This window comes from Schistocerca nitens, chromosome 10 (assembly GCF_023898315.1).
Source record: "Schistocerca nitens isolate TAMUIC-IGC-003100 chromosome 10, iqSchNite1.1, whole genome shotgun sequence".
NCBI lineage: Eukaryota > Metazoa > Arthropoda > Insecta > Orthoptera > Acrididae > Schistocerca > Schistocerca nitens.
In genome coordinates this window covers 12,843,295-12,859,611 of record NC_064623.1, presented here as the reverse complement: position 1 = coordinate 12,859,611, position 16,317 = coordinate 12,843,295, and the positions used below count along the sequence as shown (strand labels likewise).

At 45.6% G+C, this 16,317-nt stretch overlaps 1 protein-coding gene across 1 annotated transcript in view; it reads right to left on the bottom strand.

Moving 5' to 3' along the window:
* The window catches only part of LOC126210635 (mucin-2-like), a 72,440-nt gene extending 61,358 nt beyond the window's left edge, over positions 1-11,082 (bottom strand). The window contains exon 1 of the mRNA XM_049939952.1: positions 10,941-11,082. The gene's annotated coding sequence lies outside the window, so the exon portion shown is untranslated. The remainder of the gene's footprint in view (positions 1-10,940) is intronic.
* Between the last annotated feature and the right edge of the window lie 5,235 nt (positions 11,083-16,317).

Below are 16,317 nucleotides of genomic sequence, written 5' to 3'. Positions count from 1 at the left end.
ATACTGGAAGTCGTATGTGCCTCACTCCCTTTGCCCTTTGAGCTGGTTGACCCAGCCAGCTGTAGGGGGAGCCACGGTGTAGCCCTCTCCCATTCCTAACGTTTTACCCACCGTCTTTTCCACAGGTATGCAGGGATTAGAATTGCAGTTTCAAAACGCTGTAGAAAGAGAACCAATGATCAGAATGACGTCAGATTTGAACAGCATACACTGAAGGGCCACAGAAACTGGTACGCCTGCCTAATATCGTTTGGGGCCCCCGCGACCACGCAGAAGTGACGCAACGCGACGCGGCATTGACTCGACTAATGTCTGACGTACTTCTGGAGGAAACTGCCATCATGAATCCTTTAGGGCTGTCCATAAATCCATAAGAGTATGAGGGGTGGAGATGTCTTCTGAAAAGCGCGTTGCAACGCATCCCAGCTATGCTCAACATTGTTCGTGTCTGGTGAGTTTGGTGGCCAGCGGAAACGTTTAAACTCAGAAGAGTGTTCCTGAAGCCTCTCTGTAGCAATTCGGGACGTGTGGGGTGTCGCATTGTTCTACTGGAATTGCCCAAGTCCGTCGGAATTCAAATTGGACATAACTGGATGCAGGTGATCAGATGGGATAGCTACGTACGTCTCATCTGTCAGAGCTGTATCTAGACGTATCAGGGGTCCCATATCACTCCAACTGCACACGCCCCACACCACTGCATGTTGTACCACCATACAGCGAGACCTTCAGCGGTGGTGATCCAGATTTCTGTACACACTGGAACCTCTAATATCCAGTAGCACGTCCTCTTACATTGACGCTTGCCTCTATTCGTAGTGGCATACTATCCACAAGTTCATCAAGGCCCTATAGGTCCAGATTGTCCGACTCCTCAACGGCGATTCGGCGTAGATCCCCCAGAGTGGTTGGTGGGTCACGTCTTCCATAAACAGCCCTTTCCAACCTATCCCAGGCATGGTCGATGGGGTTCATGTCTGGAGAACATGCTGACCACTCTAGTCGAGCGATGTCGTTATACTGAAAGAACTCATTTACAAGACGTGCACCATGGCGGCGCGAATTGTCTTCCATGAAGACGAATGTTTCGCCAATATGCTGCCGATATGGTTGCGCTATCCGTCGGGGAAATTCATTCACGTATCATACAGTCATTACGGCTCCTTCCATGACCACCAGCGGCGTACGTCGGGCCCACATAATGTCACCACAAAACAGGACTCGCTGAACAGTGTGTCTAAGGCGTTCAGCCTGATCGGGTTGCCTCCACACACGTCTCCGACGATTGTCTGTTGCAAGGCATATGCGACACTCATCGGCGAAGAGAACGTGATGCCAATCCTGAGCGGTCCATTTGGCATGTTGTTGGGCCCATCTGTACCGCACTGCATGGTGTCGTGGTTGCAAAGATTGACCTCGCTATGGCCGTAGTTAGTGAAGTTGCACATCACGCAGCCTATTGAGCACAGTTTGAGTCGTAACTCGACGTCCTGTGGCTGCAAGAAATGGAGTACTCAACCTGTTGGCGTTGCTGTCAGGGTTCCTCCGAGCCATAATCCGTAGATAGCGGCCATCCACTACAGTAGTAGCCCTTGGGCGGCCTGAGCGAGGCATTTCATCCACAGTTCCTGTCTCCCTGTACCTCCTCCATGTCTGAACAACATCGCTTTGGTTCACTCTGAGACGCCTGGACACTTCCCTTGTTGAGAGTCTTTCTTGGCACAAGGTAACAATGCGGACTCGATCGAAACGCGATGTTGACCGTCTAGGCACGGTTGAACTACAGACAACATGAGCTGTCTACGTCCTTCCTGGTGGAATGACTGGAAATGATCGACTGTCGGACCCCCTCCGTCTAATAGGCGCTGCTCATGCACAGTTGTTTCCATCTTTGGGCGGGTTGAGTGACATCTCTGAACAGTCAAAGGGACTGTGTTTGATACAATATCCACAGTCAACGTCTATCTTCAGGAGTTCTGGGAACTGGAGTGATGCAAAAGTTTTTTGACGTTTGTTTCTTCTGAGATAATTGTCATAAAGGAGCGTGACTATAATATAAATTAAATGAAGTTAAATATTTGACACTACAAGAGTCACCGTACATAAAATTTTTCATTCTTTCCTTTTTTTTTTAAAAAAAAAAAAGGGGCGTTACACTACCTGTTTCAACGAACTACGTCTTCATTTTCAAATGAAACCGGTTCGTTGAAACCGGTAATGTAACTTTTTTTTTTTGAAAAAAAAGAAAAATTTTCAAATGATGACGTAGTTTCTTGAAACCGGCAATGTTACCCCATTTTTTTAAACAAAAAGAAAAATAATATGTACTGTGACTATGGATTCACTATTGTAGTGTCAAATAAACATTTGACAGTCCGATCTGTTGTGGGGCATCCCGTTTTTCGATTTCAATTTCTGGCAGGAAACGGTGGACAGCATACTGAACATGTCTTTCATAGTCTCACGACAATTAGAAACCTTTGTTATTTCGCTTTATATGCGGTTTCTGGCCTCAGGACAATTAAAAAGCGATTTTTCCCATACAGTGTGGTGCGACCTTGCCGTGGTGTATGATGTTACCTAAATAACAGTGGCGGAACTGTTAACTGCCGAACTTGTGTCGTCTTGTACCTTGAACAATACGGATGGTGTAATAGTCGCCGTATTGCGATTCATCTGTCATTTGTAGCCGACACCATTTACGTTAAGACGACTACCACGCCATTTATTGGTGAAATTTTCGGTTTGTTTCTTTCTTGTTCCACGACGTTTCTCCATGCGTGAATAATATACAGTTCAAATTTTCTGTCATTCTCTTTGTCAAACGCTCTTTCTACAGCGTCCTGAAACTGGAACTTTAATTATGCACACGCTGCACAAAAGCTCCGTCTGTACAAGAATCTGAGAAAAATGCGGCCAGTATTCGTGTAAGCAAACTGCCTACTAAGTGTGGTGTGCATACTGTAAGACCTTCGCTACACACACCATCAGATTATTTGACTTGTCGCTCTAACGAAGTAGGCGAGTGTCAGCAATATGTCTCGTGGTCTTATCGTGGCGTGTTTATCTTCTGCCGTTAGGTCAGAGGATAGAAATGCCACTTGCACGCTTAGATTGACAGTGACCAACTTTAAACAGAACTTGATTAATTTACACACACATTTATTAAAATAATAAAAATCGTAAACATTACTTAACTTGATTCTGAAGTTCCTATGGTCTTGGTACGTTAATCTTATTCTCACATGTGTCTGATACTTGACAAAGTGTCTATTCATTTATCTTCATGGATATGTACAGGAATATGATAATCTTATTAGGCGCAGACCGGTACAGACTAATGCAGACTGGTACAGACTAAAGCAGGCTAATGCAGACTGATGCAGACTGACTAATCGGAGGTCTGTACACTCATTATAATACCTCGAGCGTTCAGGTATCACTGCGTGAGTGTGATCCGCGAGGAGAAAAGGTTCTACGTTAGCAGCAATCTCATTGGCTGCGTTACATATTAATACGCGGATCGGCGGAAGCAGAATTTGGTTCGTCTCTAAGACATCGCCATCTCGTAGTGCGGAGACGGACGAGCGCTGCGCCTGCGCTGTTGTGCATAGCGGGGCGCGGTCACCAATTGAAAACGTCTGGCCAAAGGTGGCCGAACAACTGGCTCGTCACAATACGCCAGTCACTACTCTTGATGAACTGTGGTATCGTGTTGAAGCTGCGTGGGCAGCTGTACCTGTACATGCCATCCAAGGTCTGTTTGACTCAATGACCAGGCGTATCAAGGGCGTTATTATGGCCAGAGGTGGTTGTTTTGGGTACTGATTTCTCAGTATCTATGAACCCAAATTGCGGGAAAATGTAATCACATGTCAGTTGTAGTATAATATATTTGTCCAATTAATACCCTTTTATCATCTGCATTTCTTCTTAGTGTAGCAATATTAATGGCCAGTAGTGTAGTAGAAGCCGACTTCGGGGAAGATCAGTTTGGATTCCGTAGGAATGTAGGAACACGCGAGGCAATACTGATGTTATCTTAGAACCTAGATTAAGGAAAGGCAAACGTACGTTTATAGCATTTGTAGACTTAGAGAAAGCTTTTAACAATGTTGACTGGAATACACCCTTTCAAATTCTGAAGGTGGCATGGGTATAATACAGGGAGTGAAAGGCTATGTACAATTTGAGTCGAGGGGCACGAATGGGAAGCAATGGTTGAGAAGGGTGTGAACAGGGTTCTGGCCCACTCCCGATGTTGTCCAATGTGTACATTGAACAGGAAGTAAAGGAAACGAAAAAAATTGGAGTAGGAATTAAAATCCAGGAAGAACAAACAAAAACCTTGAGGTTCGCCGATGACATTGTAATTCTGTCAGAGACAGCAAAGGACTTGGAAAAACAGTTGAACGGAATGTACAGCGTCTTGAAAGGAGGATATAAGATGAACATCAACAAAAGCAAAACGAGGATAGTGGAATGTAGTCGATTTAAATCAGGTGATACTCATGGAGTTAGTGTAGGAAATGAGATACTTAAAGTACTAGATCAGTTTTGCTATTTGGGCAGCAAAATAACTGAGGATGCCCGAAGTAGACTGTCGACTGGCAATGGCAAGGAAAGCATTTCTGAAGAAGAGAAATTTGTTAACATCGAGTATAGATTTGAAGTGTCGGGAAATATTTTCTGAAAGTATTTGTATAGCTTATAGCCATGTATGGATATGGAACATGGATGATAAACACTTTAGGCAAGGAGAGAACAGAAGCTTTTGAAATGTGGCGCTACAGAAGAATGCTGAAGATTAGACGGGTACATCACGTAACTGATGAGGAGGTACTGGACAGAATTGAGGAGAACAGAAGTTTGTGGCATAATTTGACTAGAAGAAGGGATCGGTTCGTAGGACACGTTCTGAGGCATCAAGGAATCACCAATTTAGTATTGGAGGTAAGCGTGGAGGGTAAAAGTCGCAGAGGGAGACCAAGAAATGAATACACTAAACAGATTCAGAAGGATGTAGGTTGCAGTAAGTACTGGGAGATGAAGAAGCTTACAGAGAATAGAGTAGCATTGAGAGCTGCATCAAACCAATATTTGGACTGTAGACCACAGCAACAATAACAACACTCTGAAAGTATGAATATTCTACTCTAAGTGATTCCTGAGATTCAGAAAAATGGAACTGACAATGTAAGTTTTGAGAAACATGTTTCATTTTGTTACTCACTCAGAAACATCTTGATCATTTTCTATGGATCTCTTTCTTTTCTCCCTTGAGGACTCCTTAGTGGCCATTTCTGCTGCATACACTGCTGCTGGTCCATCCCTTGAAGCTCTCTGAAGGATTAATTCCTATACCAGTGTTGCCACCACTAAAAGCAATACCAACATGACCACCCCCTCCCCCCATTTTATTGTCTCGCTTTCAGTAAATACAGTTTTGGTACGCGAGTTCATATGATTGCTGAAGAACTCATTTGGGTTCTGAGTCTGCCCGTGTAGACACTGCCTCAATAACGGAGGATGCGTAAAGTGTCCGTAAACGGGCATTACGTCTTCCATGGCTGCTGCTGGGATCGAGTGTTCGAGCACTGGGAGTTGCGACAATTGTACCGTAAATCTGGTCCGGAAGGACAAGGTTGGCGTATTGGCTTACGATCTGTTGACAGTATGTAGCCCATTTCTCCTCGCTTCAATCTGAACAAATTATCAGTGTTATTTCTAATGGCCATTCCATAGTATTGTTATAGTTCACCACTAACTTCGTCTGTCAGCCTTTTCCGTTATCGTTTTACCATCTGAAAAATTCCTGTTTCTGAAACTTGGTTTCAACTTCATGGTGCCAGTCCTAACCGACACATTCCAGTTTTGTGATAATATTGTCACCGTAAGGCTCAGCTGCTACTATACTGTTGTCTGCTTTTGAGACCCCATCACCTAAGAACATAAAGTGACGAACACACCTTTTATTCGCGGATCGACTGAAGATTTCAGTAGCTGCAGAGACATCCATTTCATCAGTTGATCTTTTATGGTTCCTGTCGCAGGTATGTTTTGCTTCGTTCCCTGACTTACATTCATAGCGATCTTTCGTTAGAATCTCGAAATCCATTACCATTCCAGTATTCACACTTAGTTAACACTTCGACATACAACATGTGTTTATATTACGAAAGGGTACGATATTATTTTCGACAGTACTACCAATAGAAACAACGTAATTTCGCCTTTGTAATAGTGCAATCCATTGTCTTCTATACAAAAACTTAACGAATTTATTTGATCTTGAAGCAATGCATGTAAAGTTTTTAACATTTTAAACTGGCGCAGACAATATTTTTTTAAAAGAAAAAAATGTGTACAAGGTGAGTTGATAAGTGATTTATATACCATATTAATTAGAAAATTGCAAATTTTGTGATTAGATAAAGTTCAAATCAATCGGTTTTCCTTTCCAACTACCGTTAAGACAAAATTTGAAATCAGCTGTGGCAGAGCATCAACAATGATGTAACCAAGTTCTAGATTTTAAGAACACACACGTGATAGACAAGAGAAACTGATATTTATGAAACGAACGTCCGTGAAACAGTCAAAATATCAAAGAATAACTGCAATTTCAATAGAGAAGAAGACTTCCGTCTTCACGGTTACTCACTATAACGGAAGTGAACATCCAGCCACAGCGAGCGAGGATCATAAACAGCGGCCAGGAAGCAACCGTGGTGGCACAACAACAACAGCAACAACATTTTGGATTCCCCACATCCCCCCCCCCCCCCCGTTACAGCGTTTGACGATGCCACTATGCCTCCAGTATATTAGTATATGTTTTTATAAAACACATCTGAAGATGGTCATTATAGACGGAAACCGGTAGTCTGATCATAAAAAATCTGTGACCATAGAAGTAGAGGAAATTTGTCCAGTAGAGTGCTTTCCGTTGGTGAAATTTGTCAATAAGAATGGCTTCACAGTACAAGTAAAGGAAAACAAATCTGAAAATTGATAATTTATAATTATATCACATGACAAAAATATTTCTTTTATCGTTTGTTATCCGACTTCTCGAAAGTCTTGGAATCCGAGGGACCGATTATGTCGATAACAGGCAACGATTGTCGAGATCATAGATGGCGGTATAATGAAGGTTAACTTCTACGTCGATGAAATCAAAAGATACGGCCATTTACGTCACATAGTTTGATGCTTGCAAACTTACTCGTCGAAACGTATTAGCGGTCTAGAATCATAAAATTTGGCAAGAAGATCAGAGTACAAGTAAAGGGAGAAAAGTCAGGAAATTGCGTAGCTTATTATTTTGTCACGCGAAAAAAATATTTCTTTTATCCGTATTTACCCGACTACCAAATTGAAATTTAAACATTCTCGAAAGCCTTGGGAACCCGGGGACCGATGTATTGCCGGTCTCAGCATTGACAACAGGGAAACATCGTCGAGGCCTCCATTCCCGGGTTGTATGAAATGTCCGTGCACGTAATTATGTTTGTACGGAACCTTCAGTGTGCGAGTCCTATTCTCACCTGGACAACAATTTTTCTTTTTTTTATCTCACTAGGGGCAAGATAGATACTGCCTACAGGAAATTAAAGAGACCTTTGGAGACGAGAGAGCCACTTGTATGAATATCAAGAGCTCAGATGGAACCCCAGTTCTAAGCAAAGAAGGGAAAGCAGGAAGGTGGAAGGAGTATATAGAGGGTCTATACAAGGGCGATGTACTTGAGGACAATATTATGGAAATGGAAGAGGATGTAGATGAAGATGAAATGGGAGATACGATACTGCGTGAAGAGTTTGACAGAGCACTGAAAGACCTGAGTCGAAGCAAGGGCCCGGGAGTAGATAACATTCCATTAGAACTACTGACAGCCTTGGGTGAGCCAGTCCTGACAAACCCCCACCATCTGGCGAGCAAAATGTATGAGACAGGCGAAATACCCTCAGACTTCAAGAAGAATATAATACACTCCTGGAAATGGAAAAAAGAACACATTGACACCGGTGTGTCAGACCCACCATACTTGCTCCGGACACTGCGAGAGGGCTGTACAAGCAATGATCACACGCACGGCACAGCGGACACACCAGGAACCGCGGTGTTGGCCGTCGAATGGCGCTAGCTGCGCAGCATTTGTGCACCGCCGCCGTCAGTGTCAGCCAGTTTGCCGTGGCATACGGAGCTCCATCGCAGTCTTTAACACTGGTAGCATGCCGCGACAGCGTGGACGTGAACCGTATGTGCAGTTGACGGACTTTGAGCGAGGGCGTATAGTGGGCATGCGGGAGGCCGGGTGGACGTACCGCCGAATTGCTCAACACGTGGGGCGTGAGGTCTCCACAGTACATCGATGTTGTCGCCAGTGGTCGGCGGAAGGAGCACGTGCCCGTCGACCTGGGACCGGACCGCAGCGACGCACGGATGCACGCCAAGACCGTAGGATCCTACGCAGTGCCGTAGGGGACCGCACCGCCACTTCCCAGCAAATTAGGGACACTGTTGCTCCTGGGGTATCGGCGAGGACCATTCGCAACCGTCTCCATGAAGATGGGCTACGGTCCCGCACACCGTTAGGCCGTCTTCCGCTCACGCCCCAACATCGTGCAGCCCGCCTCCAGTGGTGTCGCGACAGGCGTGAATGGAGGGACGAATGGAGACGTGTCGTCTTCAGCGATGAGAGTCGCTTCTGCCTTGGTGCCAATGATGGTCGTATGCGTGTTTGGCGCCGTGCAGGTGAGCGCCACAATCAGGACTGCATACGACCGAGGCACACAGGGCCAACACCCGGCACCATGGTGTGGGGAGCGATCTCCTACACTGGCCGTACACCACTGGTGATCGTCGAGGGGACACTGAATAGTGCACGGTACATCCAAACCGTCATCGAACCCATCGTTCTACCATTCCTCGACCGGCAAGGGAACATGCTGTTCCAACAGGACAATGCACGTCCGCATGTATCCCGTGCCACCCAACGTGCTCTAGAAGGTGTAAGTCAACTACCCTGGCCAGCAAGATCTCCGGATCTGTCCCCCATTGAGCATGTTTGGGACTGGATGAAGCGTCGTCTCACGCGGTCTGCACGTCCAGCACGAACGCTGGTCCAACTGAGGCGCCAGGTGGAAATGGCATGGCAAGCCGTTCCACAGGACTACATCCAGCATCTCTACGATCGTCTCCATGGGAGAATAGCAGCCTGCATTACTGCGAAAGGTGGATATACACTGTACTAGTGCCGACATTATGCATGCTCTGTTGCCTGTGTCTATGTGCCTGTGGTTCTGTCAGTGTGATCATGTGATGTATCTGACCCCAGGAATGTGTCAATAAAGTTTTCCCTTCCTGGGACAATGAATTCACGGTGTTCTTATTTCAATTTCCAGGAGTGTAATTCCAATCCCAAAGAAAGCAGACGTTGACAGATGTGAAAATTACCGAACGATCAGTTTAATAATTCACAGCTGCAAAATACTAACACGAATGCTTTACAGACGAATGGAAAACCTTGTAGAAGCCGACCTCGGGGAAGATCAGTTTGGATTCCGTAGAAATGTTGGAACACGTGAGGCAATACTAACCTTACGACTTATCTTAGAAGAAAGATTAAGAAAAGGCAAACCTACGTTTCTAGCATTTGTAGACTTAGAGAAAGCTTTTGACAACGTTAACTGGAATACTCTCTTTCAAATTCTGAAGGTGGTAGGGATAAAATACAGGGAGCGAAAGGCTATTTACAATTTGTATAGAAACCAGATGGCAGCTATAACAGTCGAGGGGCATGAAAGGGAAGCAGTGGTTGGGAAGGGAGTGAGACAGGGTTGTAGCCTCTCCCCGATGTTATTTAATCTGTATATTGAGCAAGCAGTAAAGGAAACAAAAGAAAAATTCGGAGTAGGTATTAAAATGCACGGAGAAGAAATAAATGAGGTTCACCGACGACATTGTAATTCTGTCAGAGACAGCAAAGGACTTGGAAGTGCAGTTGAACGGAATGGACAGTGTCTTGAAAGGCGGATATAAGATGAACATCAACAAAAGCAAAACGAGGATAACGGAATGTAGTCGAATTAAGTCGGGTGATGCTGAGGGTATTAGATTAGGAAATGAGACACTTAAAGTAGTAAAGGAGTTTTGCTATTTGGGGAGCAAAATAACTGATGATGGTCGAAGTAGAGAGGATATAAAATGTAGACTGGCAATGGCAAGGAAAGCGTTTCTGAAGAAGAGAAATTTGTTAACATCGAATATAGATTTGAGTGTCAGGAAGTCGTTTCTGAAAGTATTTGTGTGGAGTGTAGCCATGTATGGAAGTGCAACGTGAACGATAAATAGTTTGGACAGGAAGAGAGTAGAAGCTTTCGAAATGTGGTGCTACAGAAGAATGCTGAAGATTAGATGGGTAGATCACATAACTAATGAGGAGGTATTGAATAGAATTGGGGAGAAGAGAAGTTTGTGGCACAACTTGACTAGGAGAAGGGATCGTTGGTAGGACATGTTTTGAGGCATCAACTTAGTATTGGAGGGCAGCGTGGAGGGTAAAAATCGTAGAGGGAGACCAAGAGATGAATACACCAAGCAGATTCGGAAAGATGTAGGTAGCAGTAGGTACTGGGAGATGAAGAAGCTTGCACAGGATAGAGTAGCATGGAGAGCTGCGTCAAATCAGTCTCAGGACTGAAGACCACTACAACAACATCCTCGAACAGAGTTTCCATAGTTATGAAGCTCATTAGACAGTGAGGTAAATGAAAACGGAACTCCGCTAAACACGCGAAGCGAACACAGATACAAATGACGCCAGCCCTCTTGTCAAATCTGACGTCAAGCGAAATTTCTCTCAAATACGCCCCACGTTTGACAAGCGCGCCAAACAGCCGTCGAGTAATGGACAGCGCGGCGGACCCACGCACCTGTGTTGCGTCACTGCAGTCCCGCAGCGGCTGCTGTCCAGCGAGCGCGCTGCCTCCGCATCCTCGGTCATCCGCCGACTGCCGGCTCTCGCCGCTGCAGCGCGCCTGCCCGCTTCTTCCCCCACCACCGCGGGCGGCAGCCCTCTGACGCACGGCTGGGGCCTCCAGGCGTTGACCAAGGCAGCGGTGCTTCACCGGCCCCTCTCACTTCTCGGACTAACCGCTCGCCACTGCGTCACTTGGAAACCCGCAACGCATCGGCATCGCCAACCGACTTCGGAAGAGCAGACAGCTCTTCTCAAGTACTTGAGTCTAGGCAATGTCTTCCACGAGGAACAGTAAATACACTGAAGAGCGAAACAAACCGGCACACCTCCGTAATATCGTGTAGGGCCACCGCGAGCACGCAGTGCTGGAGGGAACTGATACCACGAATCCTGCAGGGCTGTCCAAAGCTCCGTAAGAGTACGAAGCGGTGGAGATCTCTTCTGGACAGCACGTTGCAAGGCATCCCAGATATGCTCAATAATGTTCATTTCTGGGGAGTTTGCTGGCCAGCGGAAGTGTTTAAACTCATAATACTGTTACTGGAGCCACTCTGTAGCAATTCTGACCGTGTGGAGTGTCGCATTGTGAAAGGTGGCTACACTGAGTCACAGCGCCAGAGATTGCGCCAAAGATTATTATTCTGCCGCTTCCACTGCGGCAGTGGTAGTTCAGAGGTTGCCGTGGGCAGTGCTTGTTGAGCGGATGTCGAGAGCAGTACTAGTGAGAGCATGTCGTGTGCAGTTGTTGTTCTGTTGGGCGAGAGGCTAGATGCTGTTCAGATGGTGTAATGTATAGATGGAAGATGTTGCAATGATCACAGTGTATTTTTCGTCATTATATATTGAGGTAAAAAAAAATAATTTCACATTTCTTTAATGACAATGCCTCTTGGTCACAGGTTCAGTCAACAAAGCATCTGGCTCGTGTTCATGTGTTAGACTTGTAATTCTGGTTTCTATGTGCAATTATAGTATTTCTGGTTTTTCAATTAGTTCATTGTAAATGGTGTTTTAAGTATCTTGTCGTATTGAGGAAGAACCGTGCCAGATACATGTACGTTGAATCACACTACCACACACAGAACAGTTACATTTGTGCTTTGTTGTTTCGTAGCTTTTATAGTTGCAGGGGACTTAATTAATCAATTGCGTTAACGGAAATTTCCTTTCATTCTTTGTTGTTATTTTATGCAGTCAGATTGCGTACTAATACTACTCAGGGCCAACCGGTTACGAGACTTCGTAACCGGACAGACAGCTACTAAAATTATAGCATTTTTAATTAAACCCCCATGCAGTTGTCCTGCTGGAATTCTCCAAGTCCGTCGGAATGCACAGTGGGCACGAATGGATGCAGGTGATCAGACAGGATGCTTACGTACGTGGCACCTGTCAGAGTCGTATCTAGACGTATCAAGGGTCCCATATCACTCCAACAGCACACGCCCCGCATCGTTACAGAGCTTCCATCATCTTGAACAGTCCCCTGCTGATAAGTAGGGTCCACGGATTCCTGAGGTTGTCTCAATACCCGTACACATCCATCCGCTCGATACAATTTGAAACGAGACTCGCCCTACCAGGCAACATACCGGGTGATCAAAAAGTCAGTATAAATTTAAAAACTGAATAAATCACGGAATAATGTAGATAGAGAGGTACAAATTGACACACATGCTTGGAATGACATGGGGTCTTATTAGAACCGAAAACATACAAAAGTTCAAAAATGTCCGACAGATGGTGCTTCATCTGATCGGAATGGCAATAATTAACATAACAAAGTAAGACAAAGCAAAGATGATGTTCTTTACAGGAAATGCTCAATATGTCCACCATAATTCCTCAACAATAGCTGTAGTCGAGGAATAATGTTGTGAACAGCACTGTAAAGCATGTCCGGAGTTATGGTGAGGCATTGGCGTCGGATGTTGTCTTTCAGCATCCCTAGAGACGTCGGTCGATCACGGTACACTTGCGACTTCAGGTAACCCCAAAGCCAATAATCGCACGGACTGAGGTCTGGGGACCTGGGAGGCCGAGCATGACGAAAGTGGCGGCTGAGCACACGATCATCACCAAACGACGCGCGCAAGAGATCTTTCACGCGTTCAGCAATATGAGGTGGAACGCCATCCTGCATAAACATCGTACGTTCCAGCAGGTGTTTTATCAGCCAGGCTGGGGATGATACGATTCTGTAACATATCGGCGTACCTCTCACCCGTCACGGTAGCAGTTACTGACGTTTTGCTGTCCAGCGCCATCTGTCGGACATTTTGTGAACTTTTTTTTTTTTTTGTTCTAATAAAACCCCATGTCATTCCCAGCATGTGTGTGAATTTTTACCTCTCTATCTACATTATCCCGTGGTTTATTAAGTTTTCAAATTTATACTGACTTTTCGATCACCCGGTATTTCCAATCAGCAGTCCAATGTCGGTGTTGCCGGGCCCGGGCGAGGCGTAATGCTTTGTGGCGTGCAATCATGAAGGGTATACGAGTGGTCCTTCGCTTCCAAAAGCCCACATCGATTATGTTTCGTTGAACGGTTCACACGCTGACATTTGTTGATGGCCCATCATTTGAAATCTGCAGCAATTTGCGGAAGGGTTGCACTTCTGTCGCGTTGAACGATCTTTAGTCGTCGTTGGTCCCGTTCTTGCAGGATCTTTCTCCGGCCGCAGCGATGTCCGAGATTTGATGTTTTATCGGACTCCTCACATTCACGGTACACTCGTGAAATGGTCGTGCGGGAAAATCCGCACTTCATCGCTACCTCGGAGATGCTGTGTGCCGACTATAACACCACGTGTGTGACAGTACGTGTGTCATATTATAGGAATCTCTTACCGACGCACCTAATTTGTACGCCTGGTGAGTGAGTGAGATATACCTCCTTGCCCGATCTAGGTGTTCGTATGAATTTGAATGTGATCACTCCCAAGGAAATGATGAAAACATAATAGTTTGTCATAAGCTGCAGCAAATGAACGCAACAGTTTCACAGCCACACAGTTTCTCTGTGCTCTTTCAGAACATATGTTTTCAACGTTTTTGAAGTTGCGTTCCGTTTTGGAAGTCTTGACTCTCGAGTTTCTTTCTTGTAACATAGTTCACACCCATTTATTTGTTGTTTTCATTTCTGTTAGAGGCCTATGTGGCATCTCGCCTTCTCTCGCAAATTCATCACATTTACTTGCGACGATAACGTATTCTTACCACACTTATGTTCTATAACCAGTTTCTTCTATGACAACTGCCAAGACTACGAAAAGAAAACAAGCATCTCAATGACCGGACCGACAGTTCATAACGTTGTGAAAAAAATATAAATAAATGGCGCGAGGGAGTTCTGAACACGACTCGCCCGCACCATAACCATTTACGCACGTCGCCATGGCTGTTTCAGGCCGCTCTGTAATGCACTTATTGTTTTTAGACAGTTCACTGTTTCTATTTTGCTTCGTTTTTCACACTCCAGTACAGCTTCTTCCTGTTTTCATGCTTGATTTCAGTTTTTGACGAGTTATGCAGTGGGCCATCTTACCACTAAGTCGGTGTGGCGGGGGGGAGGGGAGGGGGGTGCCATGCGATAGGGAGTTTCCCGTGTAGTAAGAGAATAATGTACTTGGGGATTTACACGTGGGATGGATGAAGCTGAAGGTAGCTCACAACTTAAAATACTGGGACCATGCTTACAAAAGAACAGAAAAACTGGCAGAAGGCGACCCTGCAGAAATGTAGGTACACACGGGGATGTACTAGCCCTACGAGTTATCTTAGAAGATACGTTAAGAAAAGACAACACTATGTTTATAGGCCTTTTATATTATAGCCCTTTTAGATTTTAGATGTCGGCTGGAATACACTCGTTGAAATTCTGAAGCTACAGGGGCAAATACAGGGTTCGGTGGTTATATACATCCTGTTCAGAATCCAGACGGCAGTTGTAAGAGTCTAAGGGCATGAAAGGAAAGCAGCGGTTGAGAAGGGAGTGAGACAGGGTTGTAGCCAGTCACCGATTTCATTCAATCTGTACAGTGAGCAAGTAATAAAGGAAGGCAAAGAAATAGTAGGGGAAGGAATTAAAGTTCAGGGAGAAGAAATAAAATCCTTGAGGTCTCCCGATGATATTGTTGTCTTGAAAGGAGGATATAAGATGAACATCAAGGAAAGCGAGACGAAGATTATCGAATGTAGTCCAATCAAACCAGGTAATGCTCAGGGAAAAACATTACGAAATGAGAGACTAAAAGTAGTAGGTGGGTTTCGGGCATCAAAATGAGTTATGTTGGCCGAAGTAGAGAATATGGAAAACTGGATAAGAAAAATACTTAAACACCGAATATAAATTTAATTGTTAGAATTTATTTTATGAATTTTTGATTTCTAAAAGCATTTGACTCAGTACCGAACCTACGCTTACTGTCAAAAGTACGGTCATATGAGGTATCAAGTGAAATTTGTGACTGGACTGAGAAGTTTTTGGTAGGGAGGACACAGCTTGTCATCTTGGACTGAGAGTCATCGTCAGATGTAGAAGTAACTGCAGGTGTGCCACAGGGAAGTGTGTTGCGTCTGTTGCTGTTCGTGTTGTATATTAATGATCTTGCACACTATATTAACTGTAAAACCACGATTTTCGGACATGATGTATTTATCTACACTCTTGGAAATGGAAAAAAGAACACATTGACACCGGTGTGTCAGACCCACCATACTTGCTCCGGACACTGCGAGAGGGCTGTACAAGCAATGATCACACGCACGGCGCAGCGGACACACCAGGAACCGCGGTGTTGGCCGTCGAATGGCGCTAGCTGCGCAGCATTTGTGCACCGCCGCCGTCAGTGTCAGCCAGTTTGCCGTGGCATACGGAGCTCCATCGCAGTCTTTAACACTGGTAGCATGCCGCGACAGCGTGGACGTGAACCGTATGTGCAGTTGACGGACTTTGAGCGAGGGCGTATAGTGGGCATGCGGGAGGCCGGGTGGACGTACCGCCGAATTGCTCAACACGTGGGGCGTGAGGTCTCCACAGTACATCGATGTTGTCGCCAGTGGTCGGCGGAAGGTGCACGTGCCCGTCGACCTGGGACCGGACCGCGGCGACGCACGGATGCACGCCAAGACCGTAGGATCCTACGCAGTGCCGTAGGGGACCGCACCGCCACTTCCCAGCAAATTAGGGACACTGTTGCTCCTGGGGTATCGGCGAGGACCATTCGCAACCGTCTCCATGAAGCTGGGCTACGGTCCCGCACACCGTTAGGCCGTCTTCCGCTCACGCCCCAACATCGTGCAGCCCGCCTCCAGTGGTGTCGCGA